The sequence below is a fragment of the Calliopsis andreniformis genome, unplaced genomic scaffold, assembly GCF_051401765.1.
Source record: "Calliopsis andreniformis isolate RMS-2024a unplaced genomic scaffold, iyCalAndr_principal scaffold0017, whole genome shotgun sequence".
NCBI classification, from domain to species: domain Eukaryota; kingdom Metazoa; phylum Arthropoda; class Insecta; order Hymenoptera; family Andrenidae; genus Calliopsis; species Calliopsis andreniformis.
The window spans coordinates 432054-438053 of record NW_027480429.1 but is presented as its reverse complement, the minus strand read 5'-3'; positions in this window follow the sequence as shown (position 1 = coordinate 438053).

The following is a 6000-nucleotide window of genomic DNA, read 5'->3' as shown; positions in this document are numbered from 1 at the left end:
GAGTGAAGCCTAGGTTGCCCGGTACGTAGAAATGAACATAACATTCACACTGGTAGCAATTATTCGTTTTACACAATGGAAATACCGTTCTATTTATTTTGTATTTTATGCTTCGGGCGTTGACTTCTATGGCCCTACCTATTCGATCTAGTGGAGCAACACCCTACAGTCAAGCCTAGGTTGCCCGGAACGTAGAAATGACCATAACATTCACACCGGCTGCAATTATTCATGCTATACGATGGAAAAACTGTTGCATTTTTATTGTATTTTATGCTTCTAGCGTTGACTTCTAAGGCCGTAGCTATTCGATGTGGAGGAGCAACGACCTAGCGTGAAGCCTAGGTTGTCCGGAACGTAGAAATGACCATTACTCTCACACTGTTTGCTATTATTCATTTTATACGATGGAAAAGGTGTTGTATTTATATTGTATTATATGCTTCTGGCGTTGACTTCTAAGGCCGTAGCTATTAGATGTGGTGGAGTAACGCCCTAGAGTGACGCCAAGGTTGCCCGGAACGTAGAAATGACCATCACTTTCAAACTGGTTGCAATTAATCCTGTTATACGATGGAAAAACTGTTGTATTTTTATTGCCTTTTATGCTTCGGGCGTTGACTTCTAAGGCCCTAACTATTCAATCTGTTGGAGTAACGCCATAGGGTGAAGCCTAGGTTGCCCGGAAAGTAGAAATGACGTTAACTTTCATATTGGTTGAAATTATTCGTTTTATACGATGGAAAAACAGTGGTATTTATATTGTATTTTATGCATCTGGCGTTGACTTCTAAGGCCCTAACTATTCAATCTGTTGGAGCAACGCCCTAGGGTGAAGCCTAGGTTGCCCGGAACGTAGAAATGACCATAACTTTCACACAGTTTGCAATTATTCATTTAATATGATGGTAAAGCTGTTGTATTTATATCGTATTTTATGCTTCGGGCGTTGACTTCTTACGCCCTAACATTTCGATCTGGTGGAGCAACGCCCTACAGTGAAGCCTAGGCTGCCTGGAACGTAGAAATAAACAGAACTTTCACACTGGCAGCAATTATTCGTTTTATACAATGGAAAAACTGTTCAATTTATTTTGTATTTTATGCTTCGGCCGTGGACTTCTAAGGCCCTAACTACTCGATCTGGTGGAGCAACGCCCTAGAGTGAAGCCTAGGTTGCCCGGAACGTAGAAATGACCTTTACTTTCACACTGGTTGCAATTATTCCTGTTATATGGTGGAAAAGCTGTTGTATTTATATTGTATTTTGTGCTTCTGGCGTTGACTTCTTAGGCCCTAACTATTCGATCTGGTGGAGCAACGCATCAGAGTTAAGTCTAGGATGCCCGAAACGTCGAAATGATCATTACTTGCATACTGGTTGCAATTTGTCATGCTATACGATGGAAAAACTTTTGCATCTATATTGTATCTTATGCTTCTGGCGTTGACTTCTTAGGCCCTAGCAATTCGATCTGGTGGAGCAACGCCCTAGAGTGAAGCCTAGGTTGCCCGGTACGTAGAAATGAACATAACTTTCACACTGGTAGCAATTATTCGTTTTACACAATGGAAATACCGTTCTATTTATTTTGTATTTTATGCTTCGGGCGTTGACTTCTATGGCCCTACCTATTCGATCTAGTGGAGCAACACCCTACAGTCAAGCCTAGGTTGCCCGGAACGTAGAAATGACCATAACATTCACACCGGCTGCAATTATTCATGCTTTACGATGGAAAAACTGTTGCATTTTTATTGTATTTTATGCTTCTAGCGTTGACTTCTAAGGCCGTTGCTATTCGATGTGGAGGAGCAACGACCAAGAGTGAAGCCTAGGTTGTCCGGAACGTAGAAATGACCATTACTTTCACACTGTTTGCTATTATTCATTTTATACGATGGAAAAGGTGTTGTATTTATATTGTATTATATGCTTCTGGCGTTGACTTCTAAGGCCGTAGCTATTAGATGTGGTGGAGTAACGCCCTAGAGTGACGCCAAGGTTGCCCGGAACGTAGAAATGACCATCACTTTCAAACTGGTTGCAATTAATCCTGTTATACGATGGAAAAACTGTTGTATTTTTATTGCCTTTTATGCTTCGGGCGTTGACTTCTAAGGCCCTAACTATTCAATCTGTTGGAGTAACGCCCTAGGGTGAAGCCTAGGTTGCCCGGAAAGTAGAAATGACGTTAACTTTCATATTGGTTGAAATTATCCGTTTTATACGATGGAAAAACAGTGGTATTTATATTGTATTTTATGCATCTGGCGTTGACTTCTAAGGCCTTAACTATTCAATCTGTTGGAGCAACGCCCTAGGGTGAAGCCTAGGTTGCCCGGAACGTAGAAATGACCATAACTTTCACACAGGTTGCAATTATTCATTTAATATGATGGAAAAGCTGTTGTATTTATATCGTATTTTATGCTTCGGGCGTTGATTTCTTACGCCCTAACATTTCGATCTGGTGGAGCAACGCCCTACAGTGAAGCCTATGTTGCCCGGAACGTAGATATGACCATAACCTTCACACAGGTTGCAATTATTCGTTTTATTCGGTGTAAAGGCTGTTGTGTTTATTTTGTATTTTATTCTTCTGGTGTTGACTTCTTAGGCCCTAACTATTCGATCTGGTGGAACAACGCCGTAGAGTGAAGCCTAGGTTGCCCGGAACGTAGAAATGACCATTACTTTCACACTGTTTGCAATTATTCCTTTTATACGATGGAAAAGCTATTGTATATATATCGTATTTTAAGCTTCTGGCGTTGACTTCTAAGGACCTAACTATTCGATCTGGTGGAGCAACGCCCTAGAGTGAAGCCTAGGTTGCTCGGAATGTAGAAATGACCATAACTTTCACACTGGTTGCAATTATTCGTTTTATAGGATGGAAAATAGTTGCATCTTTATCGTATTTTATACTTCTGGCGTTGACTTCTTAGGCCGTAACTATTCGATCTGGTGGAGCAACGCCCTGGAGAGAAACCTAGGTTGCCCGGAACGTAGAAATGACCACTACTATCACACTGGTTGCAAATTATTCCTGCTATACGATGGAAAAACTGTTGTATTTTTATTGCATTTTATGCTTCGGGCATTGACTTCTAAGGCCCTAACTATTCAATCTGTTGGAGCAACGCCCTTGGGCGAAGTCTAGGTTGCCCGGAACGTAGAAATGACCACAACTTTTACACTGGTAGCAATTATTCGTTTTATACGATGGAAAAACTGTTGTACTTATATTGTATTTTATTCTTATGGCGTTGAATTCTAAGTCCCTAGCTATTCGATAAGGCGGAGCAGCGCCCTAGAGTGAAACATAGGTTACCCGGAACGTAGAAATGACCAGTACTTTCATACTGTATGCAGTTATTCCTGTTATACGATGGAAAAACTGTTGCATCTTTATTGTATTTTATGCTTCTGGCGTTGACTTCTAAGGCCCTTACTATTCGATCAGGTGGAGCAACGCCCTAGAGTGAAACCTAGGTTGCTCGAAATGTAGAAATGACCATAACTTTCACACTGGTTGCAATTATTCATTTTATACGATGGAAAAACTGTTGTACATATATTGTATTTTATTCTTATGGCGTTGAATTCTAAGTCCCTAGCTATTCGATATGGTGGAGCAACGCCCTAGAGTGAAACCTAGGTTACCCGGAACGTAGAAATGACCAGTACTTTCATACTGTTTGCAGTTACTCCTGTTATACGATGGAAAAACTTTTGCATCTATATTGTATTTTCTGCTTCTGGCGTTGACTTCTAAGGCCCTAGCTATTCGATTTGGTGGAGCAACGCCCTAAAGTTGGACCTAGGTTGCCCGGTACGTAGAAACGTCCATTACTTTCACACTGTTTGCAAATATACATTATATACGATGGAAAATCTGTTGTATTTATGTTGCATTCTATGCTTCTGGCGTTGACTTCTTAGGCCCTAACTATTTGATCTGGTGGAGCAACGCGCTAAAGTGAAGCCTAGGTTGCCCGGAACGTAGAAGTGACCATAACTTCCACACTGGTTGCTATCATTCGTTTTATATGATGGAAAAACTGTGTATTTATATTGTATTTTATGCTTCTGGCGTTCACTTCTTAGGCCCTAACTATTCGATCTGGTGGAACAACGGCCTAGGGTGAGGCCTAGGTTGCCCGGAACGTAGAAATGACCACAACTTTTACGCTGGTAGCAATTATTCGTTTTATACAATGGAAAAACTGTTCTATTTATTTTGTATTTAATGCTTCGGGCGTTGACTTCTTAGGCCCTAGCTATTCGATCTGGTGGAACAACGCCCTAGGGTGAAGCCTAGGTTGTCCGGAACGTAGACATGACCATAACTTTTACACTGGTTGCAATTATTCATTTTATACGATGGAAAAACTGTTGGACTTATATTGTATTTTATTCTTATGGCGTTGAATTCTAATTCCCTAGCTATTCGATCTGGTGGAGCAACGCCCTAGAGTGAAAGCTAGGTTACCCGGAACGTAGAAATGACCTGTACTTTCATACTGTTTGCAGTTATTCCTGTTATACGATGGGAAAACTTTTGCTTCTTTATTGTATTTTATGCTTCTGGCGTTGACTTCTAAGGCCCTAGCTATTCGATTTGGTGGAGCAACGCCCTAGAGTGGAGCCTAGGTTGCCCGGTACGTAGAAATGACCATTACTTTCACACTGTTTGCAAATATACTTTATATACGATGGAAAGTCTGTTGTATTTATGTTGTATTTTATGCTCCTGGCGTTGACTTCTTAGGCCCTAACTATTTGATCTTGTGCAGCACCGTCCTAGAGTGAAGCCTAGGTTGCCCGGAACGTAGAAATGACCATTCATTTCACACTGGTAGCAATTATTCGTTTTATACGATGGAAAAACTGTTTTACTTATATTGTATTTTATGCTTCGGGCGTTGACTTCTAAGGCCCTAACTATTCGATCTGGTGGAGCAACGCCATAGAGTGAAGCCTAGGTTGCCCGGTACGTAGATATGACCATAACTTTCACACTGGTTGCTATCATTCCTTTTATATGATGGAAAAACTGTTGTATTTATATCGTATTTTATGCTTCTGGCGTTCACTTCTTAGGCCCTAACTATTCGATCTGGTGGAACAACGGCCTAGAGTGAAGCCTAGGTTGCCCGGAACGTAGAAATGACCATAACTTTCACACTGGTTGCTATCATTCGTTTTATATGATGGATAAACAGTTGTATTTATATTGTATTTTATGTTTCTGGCGTTCACTTCTTAGGACCCAACTGATTGATCTGGAGGAGCAACGCCCTAGAGTGTCGCATAGGTTGCCCGGAACGTAGAAATGACCATTACTTTCACAATGTTTGCAAATATTCATTTTATACGATGGAAAAACAGTTGTACTTATATTGTATTTTATTCTTCTGGCGTTGAATTCTAAGTACCTAGCTTTTCGATCTCGTGGAGCAACGCCCTAGAGTGAAACCTAGGTTACCCGGAACGTAGAAATGACCAGTACTTTCACACTGGTTGCAGTTATTGCTGTTATACGATGGAAAAACTGTTGCACCTTTATTGTATTTTATGCTTCTGGCGTTGACATCTAAGGCCCTAGCTGTTTGATCTGGTGGATCAACGCCCTAGAGTGAAGCCTAGGTTGCCCGGAACGTAGAAATGACCATAACTTTCACACTGGTTGCTATTATTCGTTTTATACGATGGAAAAACTGTTATATTTATATTGTATTTTATGCTTCTGGCGTTGACTTCTTAGGCCCTAACTAATCGATCTGGTGGAACAACACCCTAGAGTGCAGCCTAGGTTGCCTGGATCGTAGAAATGACCATAACTTTCACACTGGAAACAATTATTCCTTTTATACGATGGAAAGCTGTCCTATTTATATCGTAATTTATGCTTCTGGCGTTGACTTCTAAGGCCCTAGCTATTCGATTTGGTGGAGCAACGCCCTAGAGTGGAGCCTAGGTTGCCCGGTACG